Source organism: Cornus florida, unplaced genomic scaffold (assembly GCF_030987335.1).
Source record: "Cornus florida cultivar Cherokee Brave unplaced genomic scaffold, ASM3098733v1 CherokeeBrave_3.0.0_Hap2_Chr03, whole genome shotgun sequence".
Taxonomy (NCBI): Eukaryota; Viridiplantae; Streptophyta; class Magnoliopsida; order Cornales; family Cornaceae; genus Cornus; species Cornus florida.
Window position 1 is genome coordinate 93,385,317 of NW_026775573.1, and position 9,940 is coordinate 93,395,256.

General features: G+C 36.8%; 1 pseudogene; it reads right to left on the reverse strand.

The window, feature by feature from the left end:
* Positions 1–4,976: 4,976 nt before the first annotated feature.
* LOC132298858 (pentatricopeptide repeat-containing protein At2g17210-like) lies at positions 4,977–9,216 on the reverse strand (annotated as a pseudogene).
* Positions 9,217–9,940: the final 724 nt, after the last annotated feature.

Below are 9,940 nucleotides of genomic sequence, written 5' to 3' on the forward strand. Positions count from 1 at the left end.
AAAAGAAAGAAATAAACAATTATACAACTATGAACTAAAAAGCAATGAAAGGATAACGCCACTTTCGTAGGGAACACGATTACATTTAGCATATGCAACAAGCCTTTCAAACCCCTAGGTTACCCCTAATGGACGAGTGAAATCTCGTGAGGGTTTCCAGAAATGATACCCACAAACATTAAATTCTTTCTCACTAAAGAGGCACCAAAATACAAAACAAATATTGGGAGAAAACTACCTCAAGTATGTAATTTTTTAACAATTTCCAAGTAATCTCCCAAAATCTCAACATCAAGTAAGCAAGTATGGTCCTCCACACATCAAGAAAATGATCGTGTAAATCAAAACAACTGTAGAATCCTTTTTAAGTGAACCGGCATTAAATATGTTGCTATCTAAGCCAACTAAAGAAATAATCACTCCGGCCTCAAACTAACACACAAATCTAGTACCGATCATCAAGACAAAGAATTGACCTTTTATTAAAGCTTTATTCAACTAAGTGCGCTTATTTTTTTCACTCGAATTTTTTTTTATTTATTATTATTATTTTTTTATCCCTAAGGATCAAAGATGGAAGCATGGTGCAATGTGTTAATCTATTAAGCTTTTTAGTTATCCATAAAGTCGAGCGTTAGGTCAATGACTCCCAAACCGGACGACTTTAGGGCATTAGGTGTTTAAACACCCCTAAGGACTTATAAGCTCAAATCAATTAGGTTACAAATCAAAACAACCGCCATCTAATCATTTCTCACTTCTCACCTTTTGGGAGAAATCCTCACTTTTTTTATTTTTTTATTTTTTTTATCAAGTTATTAACCTAGAGTTTGGGTCCTCCACCTTTCAGCGCGAGAAATTCAGTGCTTGATGAGACTAAAATCTCGGTTAGTTAGTGAAAAGGGTTTGTTATCCACCTTTATCAAGAATGAAAATTTTCAATGCACTACTAACTCAATTGGGATATAACCAAATCAATAGTCAACAAAGCATATACCCCACAAATAAATGCTAGTGTGCACCTGTGCTAGTGTAGAATCCTAGAGTGAATCTCAAAACAATCACACGATCAGGATGATGTGGACCACAAATGCAAGCAAGATATCAATCTTTGGAAAAATTTACTCCTAAATAGCATCCACAAGGCATACAAGGAGTATTGGACTCTCAAGTCAAACAATTTTTAAATTCTAAGTATCATGGTCCTCAAAAGATCAAAATCATCACCAATATGGATCTCCAATCTCAATCATGCATTTAAAACTCAAAACTTTAAGTAAAATGCATCAAATTCACCTTACCCCCAAACTTAAACCGCATATTGTGCTCAATGTGCAATGAGAACAATGGAAAAGATGAAAATAATATACCATTGTGGCAAAGACATGAAACCCGGTAATGATCCATTAGGAAAAAGTGCACTCCCAAACTTGGAGTCAACAACTTATTTGAATTACCACACTAACAAACTCACATCAACTATCAAATGAGATAATATAAGTAAATCAAGCATTTTAAGGCAATATAGCACAAGATTAAAGAGAGATATGAGATCAAGCGCAATAGAAAATATGAAAATAACAGAACTACACATAAGGGCACAATGGTGAAACAAATTTTTGTATTTTTCTTTTTATTTTTTATGAAAGTATGTAAAATGAAACAAAATGGAAGAAAAATAAAGAAACAAAAATGAAAATGAACATGTACTATACAAGAGATAAAAGACACAATGTGTCATATGGGTGCTAAGTTTAACGTCTCTAGCAAGACGGAATGGTACTTTAAAATATTGTTTTTTTATTTTTTAGAAAAAACAAATATGTACACAAACAAAAATAAAAAGGCAAGTAAATAAAAATGCAAGAAGTAAAATTGTAAGGAAATAAATAATGCAAAGAAATAATTTATTTTTTTTTTCACAAGAGAAAAGTAACTAAATAAAATAAAATGACAAAAAGTAAAAGAAAATGGAAAATAAAATAAAATAAAAAATAAAAAAAATAAAAAAGTCAAAAAGTCAAAGGGGCAAAGTTGTGATCGATCCTGACTTAGATCGATCATACCATGATCGATCTCTATGCTCGCGCGATGGGACAGAGGGCATGAAATTTGCAGAGCTCCGAAAATTTTTCTAAGTATGGAAGTGAGATCGATCACAGGGACAACTGGATCGATCGAAATGCACTTGGAACGATCGAATATGAAGTTTGAATGATGGACAGAGACCTGAAATCTGCAGAGAATTGACTGCAAAGAGGTTCGATCGATCCAGGGTACACTTGTGATCGATCGAACAGGCACCAAATGCCTAATTTTGAGCTGAAAGTGCAGAAAATCCTATCCTAAGCCCCAATGATGGTAACAAGAATGGAGATTGAAAAATGGATGGAAGAATGTACACAAGAACGAAAAATAAAAAGAAATGAGTGAGGAATAGAGTTTTAAAAACTCTGCGAAAAACTAGTGTTTATGCCTAACATGCATGAAATCTTCAATGAAACTCAATGGAACATATCTAGACACCGCAAGAAGTGAAAGATAAAAAGAAATGGGAAAGGAATAGAGTTAAAAACTCTACGAATACTAGTGTTTAACGTCTCTAGCAAGACGTTGGTTCGACTCACTAGTCGAACGTATCAAAAACCGGATATGAAACATCCTCATTGACCTTCTTGTCAATTTTTCCAAGTGGATCCTCTCTCACAACAATGAAAACACCTCCCAAAAAAATGACTTAGAAAGAAATTTTGAAAGATGCAATTTGTTTCCTTTCATCCACGGTCATGAAAATAAAATTAATAATGGGTGGCCTTGCACTTGGCAAGGCAAAGTCTTTCAAGGACTCAATTGGATTAATAGGAATTGCACTCTCTTCATCCTCTTTCTCTTCCTCAATAATCACCATCTCCTCACTTTCCAAGTTAGCTAAGGAGTCCATTAGAGAGTTCACTTCATTTTTTGAGCTTTCAAGGTCAAAACCATAATTTTTATACATTTCAAAAAGACATGTCTCAAGAGGGTCTTTGGAGATAATAGAAGGAAGGTTCTCTTCATCAAGTTTCTCCTCCTCCTCCTCTCCTACCTCTATAGTGGTCAACATCTCCTCACTCTCTAAAGTATCAAAGGCCAGGATAAAATCATGATCAAAATAAGGAAAGTCCTCATTAATCATGTTTTGCTCTATTGGATTAGCCACTAACTTACTTGCCACTTCCTCCTCTATACAAGATAGAGTGTTAGGCATTAGCTCACTTGCTACTTCTTTCTCTTCACTCTCATCATCCTCATCTATATACATTGAAGTTCTTGCCATTTTTTCATTTACCTCTTCCTCCTCCTCTTGACGAGAAAGAGTACTTGTAATTTGCTCAACTTGAGCTTCAAGCTTGGCTAAAATTTGAGAATGTGAAAGAATAAGTTGAGTTTGTGAATTAAGCACATCAAGTAGAACTAACACTTTTTCTTGAAACTCGGGTGAATAAGGTGATGGAAGTGGTTCTTCATAAAATGGTGGGAGGGGGTAGTAGTCACAAGGAGGACAATGAGAATAATCAAGTCCATAATAAGATGATGCATGTTGAAATGAATTGGATTCAACCTCATAAGGATCAAAATATGGTGGAGGGACATAAGGTGAGGGGAAGTAATTTTTCCCCAAACTTGGATCAAACAATAACTCCATCCACATTCAAAATCCAAATGCAACAAATAATGGCCTCCACACGGGCCGATACTTGGACTTAAAATAAAACAATGAAATTAGCCTCAACAAGGGCTATCACAAGCATGCAAAGAAGTGCACAATTAAAATACAAGAGTTCAAAGAATTGCTCACAAATGTCCTTAAGCAACTTCAAATTTTAATGTTAGCTTTAAGCTCCAATGATTACTTCAAGTTCCAAAGTTTGCCTTTCTTGTAGTCAAGTACCTAATTGAACAAATAATATCAAGAATGAGAAAAGAATATACAATAAAAAATAAAATAAAAATAGAAGCAATCAAATGAACACTATTGTCTAGTCTAATTCCAACAAAACCGTTAATCCCTAGCAACGACGCCAAAATTTGACGAGTCTCTCCCCTTCCTCTAAGTGATTAAGAAAACGAACTTTTTAATGCCAGAGGTCGCTTCGTAAGGTCAAAATATGAATGTGGTTTCGGAAGCCTTTCTAGTCAAATTTACATTTATAAAAACCACTACTATAACTAATGAAGTATAACGTGTAAGGATCGTCCGCAAGGATTATACGTGTTGAAATTTAACTTCGACTCTAATGTATCAAATGATTGCAAAGGAGGGTGATTGGTTGATTAAACTAAACTGCAAGTAAAGTAAACTAGTGAGAGATAGGGATTTAAGAAATATGAAGAGAGGTCTTAGGGTGTTGGAATCACTACTAAGCTCATGTAATTAACCACTTGTTTTCCATTAATGAGGAATACATTATTGCAATCTAGATGTGGCCACAAACATAAACACAATTTGCATGTAAAAGTGTGAACTATCTAATTCAAGAGTGAATTGTCTACCAAACCAACAAGTAAATTAAGTGTAGAACAACCCACCAAGACAAAGACATAATCCATCAATTAATTAACAAATGTATCTAATGAGAGCACACATCAATCTAAAGAATCATGAAATTTGCAATAATAAGTGTGGAGTATAAAATCAAGAATAGATTGTCTACCTACCTACAAACATGAATTAAATTGTAGAACAACCCATCAAGCATAAGTATAATCCATCAAATTAATTGACAAACCCATTCAATGAAAACCATGCTTAGCCATCACTAAATCCTTAATTAATCACACATAGACATGCAACCAACATAGAGAATCTAGTATAGAGATTAATTCCTAAATAATCACACATAAGACAACATGAAATTAAAATAGAGAATCATAAGGAAGAATTAAATCAATAATCACAAGGCTAACCACTAATCACAACAATATATATAAATCCCCAAAAATGAAAATACAAGGATTTAGATTACACAAGACTTAGGGCTCATCCAAGCCCTAAGTGTAGATCTAGCCAATCTTGGAGGAGGTGGATGTGATCATGAAACCCTTAAGAGCAAGCTCCAAACATGGCTCCATCTTCTTCTTTGAAGCTCAAGAGATAGAGAGTATGTGGATCTAGAGATGTGTTCTTGAGGTGTGTCTCCACTTCCCTCTTTTCTTCTAACCCTAATCTCTAACTTTCTAGAGTGAGAAAACTAATGAAAATATAGAAATTAACATGTAAAATATGAATATCTCTACAAAAATGGTTCAATCCCTCTTATATACAAGGCTTTTAGAGCCCAAAAATGTGAGAACTCGGCCCTAGGATCTCTCCTTTCAAGCACAGCCCGAGTTGGTTTCAAATGAGCTTTAGATCTACTTTTTTATAACTTCTGCGAACAGTTCAATCAATCCAACCAACAGTGTGATCGATCAGAGATATGGTGTGATCGATCAAGGTTCGATTGATCAGAGGTATGATTCGATCGATCCAATTAGGCAGTTTTCAGCATCAGCCTCCTTTTGCTCCAACTTCTCACCAAGACTTAGTTTGACTCCAAAAAGGCCTTAATGGATTGAAATTAGCCCGTTTGAACTTTATTGACATGAAATAGACAAAAACACAAATAAGTATTAAAACGGAAAAATAAAGATAGATGAATGGACTAAAATACCCTAACTTAGGTGCTAAAATGCGTCACATTTGAGCATTCATCACAAAATTACCAATAGTGTTGCCAATCTTAAATTGCCGACACTACTCAGATCAGAAAAAATAAAATAAATAATGAAATCTGATTCTTGGGGTACCTGAACTTAAATTGCCAGTAGTGTTGGGGCTTTGGTTACAATAAAGAGAAGCAAAGCAAATCCCCATATGAATCTCTCTGTACTACACTTGCTGTTTCTCTTTGGATGTTTTTAAGAGACAGATACGGGCATAATTTTACTCCCTCTGAAATGCCAAGTGGAGAGAGAATACAACAATATTACTAAACTTCAAGGAATGCACCAAAAATTACCACAAAGCCATAAGGAGGTGTGATCAAACTTTTCAAGCAAAGTCAAACCTCAGGTACTCAGATCATGCAAGCAGCAGGGATGGTATTGCCAATCTTAACCAAGGAGGGACATGCAAAAAATTGAACCACAATGCTGACAATATATCTACCATTCAAAAACAGCCTCAATGTCCCTCTCATCCAACTTCATACACGAATGCAGCAGCTCAACAGTAAGGCAAATGTCTTCATGCAATGGATGACATTTATCACCTGCAACAAATTTACATGCCATGTTATCAACATTCACCAGGCTGCAACCAGCCACCACCCCTACCCCTCTCTCCTTCACCAACCATCTCATCCTCGCAGCATCATTCCATAGTCCTACAGCAGCATACATGCCCGATGCAAGTAAATACCCTGCCGAGTTTAATGGCTCCAGTTCAAGAACACGAGAAACAGCTCCTGCACCAAGCTCACTGTTCCCATGACTTCTACAAGCACTCAAGAGTGCACCTAGCTTCAATCTTTCAGGAATTTTTTTGATAAAATCCATTGCTATATCAAGTTTTTCGGCCCGTCCGAACAAGTCCACCATGCACGAGTAATGTTCTAATCCCAATTTCGTCCCATGATCTTAAACCAACCCTTCAAAAAAAAAGAGGCCCTCCTCCACCAACCCACCATGACCACATGCAAATAAGACTGAAATCATTGTTACTGAGTTTGGCTTCAGACCATGACTTTTCATTTCAGCAAGCAAAGCAAGGGCATCGCGTGCAAACCCATTCATACCAAACGCAGAAATCATGGCTCTCCACGAGACAATGTTTTTATTAGGAATTTGGTCAAAAGCCTTTCTTGAGGCTTCTACTGCCCCACACTTGGAGTACATGTCTAGAATTGCAGTTCCAACTGCTACCTCTGCTGCCAAGCCTCTTCAAATTGCAACGCCATGAGACCATTTCGATCTTTTTAGTTCAGCAGAAACAGAACATGCCTCAAGAAGATTTAACATAGTAACCGTGTTGGGCTTCTCATGTACCCAGTACATTTGTTGAAACACTACAATAACTTCATCAGGCATGCCACAATAGGCAAACCCCGCTATCATTGTACTCCATGTAACGATATCCCTTGTCTTCATTCAATTGAATAACTTCCATGCAAGCATAATGATGTTGCACTTTGCATAAGCATCAATTAAGGAATTCATCACCAACTCATTTAGTTCGTATCCCCACCGAATTACTGTGGCATGGATGGACTTGCACTGAGATGTATCTATAAAATGCTTGCATGTTTGAAGAAGGCTCACTAGAGTCACTGCATCAGCCTCAAAACCCTCCTTCCGCATTGAAGCAAATATCATTAGAGCTTCTAAATGCCTCTCATTGCTGGCATCCCACTGAAAGCTTGAAAGGCAGCTTCAGCGTCGTTGCACTTAAAATACAAATCAACTAAAGAGTTCCCAACAAACAGATCATTATGGAAACCTTTTCGAATCACAAATCCATGGACTAATCTTCCGATACTAATATCCCCTAAATTATTGGTGGCCTTAAGTACAATTACGATTGTTTGTGCATCAATTTCAGCTCCATAGTTGCATACCATCTCTCTGAATAACCAGAAAGCATTTTCATCTTCCTCACTCTACACATAACCTCCGATCATCACACTCCAAGAAATCATATCTCTGTCATACATCTCATCAAACAATTTCCATGCGAATTCCATTTCAATGTCAGCATACATACTTAAAAGGGAATTCTGAACTGAAGTAATAGCCCAAAACCCATTTTGAACAATATAACCATGTATTTTCGGTCCTTCATGGGTAGCTCTAAGACTACGACATGCTTGAATTACAAGCACTAAAGTGGCAGTGTTTGGTTCGAATCCGGCAACCCTACCTTGCATAAACAACCATAATCCTTCCTCAAAAGCACCCCGGTCCAGGTGCCCATGAATGATTATATTCCATGAAACAGATCTCTGTTCCTCATGTAACCGAAAAGACGCAGTGCGTAATCCGAGGCTTCACATTCACATAAAAGTCTATGATAGAATTTCCAATAGAAGTGAATGATTCGAATCCCCTTTTCACCAACCAAGCATGAATTGACAATCCATGTCTACAGGACAATAGTAAACATGCTTTAAGAATGGGAGGGAACAATGAAGGGCCTGTCAGTTGAACTCCTGCTTTCATCATTCCATTGTAGTGGGAAAACACCTCTTGCCATTTCCCATTATATGATGACTCTTTGATCCTTAAAAACCAATTGGGTAATTTCAAACCTGAACAAGTTATCGGGGAGACCATTGCCGTTAAGCAGATGCAGGAGTTCATTCATTCAAGATTATGCATTTCTCAAAATACATGAATGGGTATTTTCACATTCCAACACCTGAAGTTCTCATTTCACAGAAATTTTGGAACAGAACAGTTTTGCATTTGCCATTCATTCTCATATATTCAGAAGCGGAATACCAATATAAAAAACACCATACGACACCATTCAGATTAACTAATTGAATATGGTGCTAATAATCCCATCAAACTTGACAAAAAATTAAACCTAAAGTATCTAATTTGTCATTCTCGTACACCACCAACCTAGGGGTCCAAGAATCAGCACTCACTGATATTGCATTACTAAAAACCCCAAGTGTCAAAAGGAAATTGGAAACTGTGATACAAAGTAAGTTCGAGTAGAAGACGGAACAAAGTGAACAATAGAAAACAGAGAGAATCAAATAAAACCGACGAGATGAGATTGACTGCTTACCAAAGAGACGATGACAATTAGCAGAAATACAAACTTCAAACTCTAATAAGCTCTCACTTTGAGAGGGAGAGGGGTCCAAGTTGTTTCAGTGAGAATCAAAACGAGGGGTTTATATACAGTCCAATCAACATTTTTCTGGGTCCGGTCTCCATTACCAAAATACAGGACAAGTCGGCCCGAGACCAATGAGCTAGAATACGGGTTTCTACAAGACGGTGATGGGAATAATGGATTCTTGGACGGAGATCTAAAACCTATTGGTCTATCCGTAGAAATTCCTTTAAGGGCATCACTGTGAGTACGCTTTAAAATGTACATGAATTGAAATGTAAATGAGTATTCATTTTTTTTTTTACCATTTTTTTTTTTGGAGTCATTCTTTATAAAAACAAGGGTAAATTGCACTCACATCCCTTCAGGTTTGGGTCAACGTTGGTCAATGCACTAGTTTACATTGACACCCCCTGAGATTTCAAAAGTCATCACACACACCCCTTCTACCCGAAGAAAATGACCATTTTAACCTTTGACTTAGTCAACAAACATAAAAAAATTATAAATCACAAATATAACCCTGTAAACTAAATTTGGAAGGACCAAAATAACCCTCTCTATAACCCACCATACCCTCTCTCTAACCAGACCATACCTTCTCTGATTCTCTCCTCCATTATACCAACCACCACCAAACCCTCTCTGTCTCTCTCATCAGAAGCACCACCACAACTCACCAATTAGAGGCAAAATCCCTCTACGAAAACGACGAGACCGTACACAACCACCCACACACACACATACTCCTCGACGACGGTGGCGATCGAGACGTCCTCAATGCGTTGAAGGTTCAAATCGGGGAGTGAATCGGTAATTCCTTGAGACGGCTCGCTGTTAGGGACGTCGGTTAGCGACTCACTCACCATCGTCGCCACGAAGAGTTTTTAATTAAGCTTATTCATGTTCCGTTTGAAGTCACGAAAAGTGTTTTAATGAGTAAAGATTGAATATTCGAATGAAAATACCTCAATCAATGTACCTTTTAAGTCACTAGACCTTTTAAATGTATAAATATTGAATCTTTCAAAGAAAATGAGAGTTTTTAGTTATAGTTATTCGAGTTTCCTT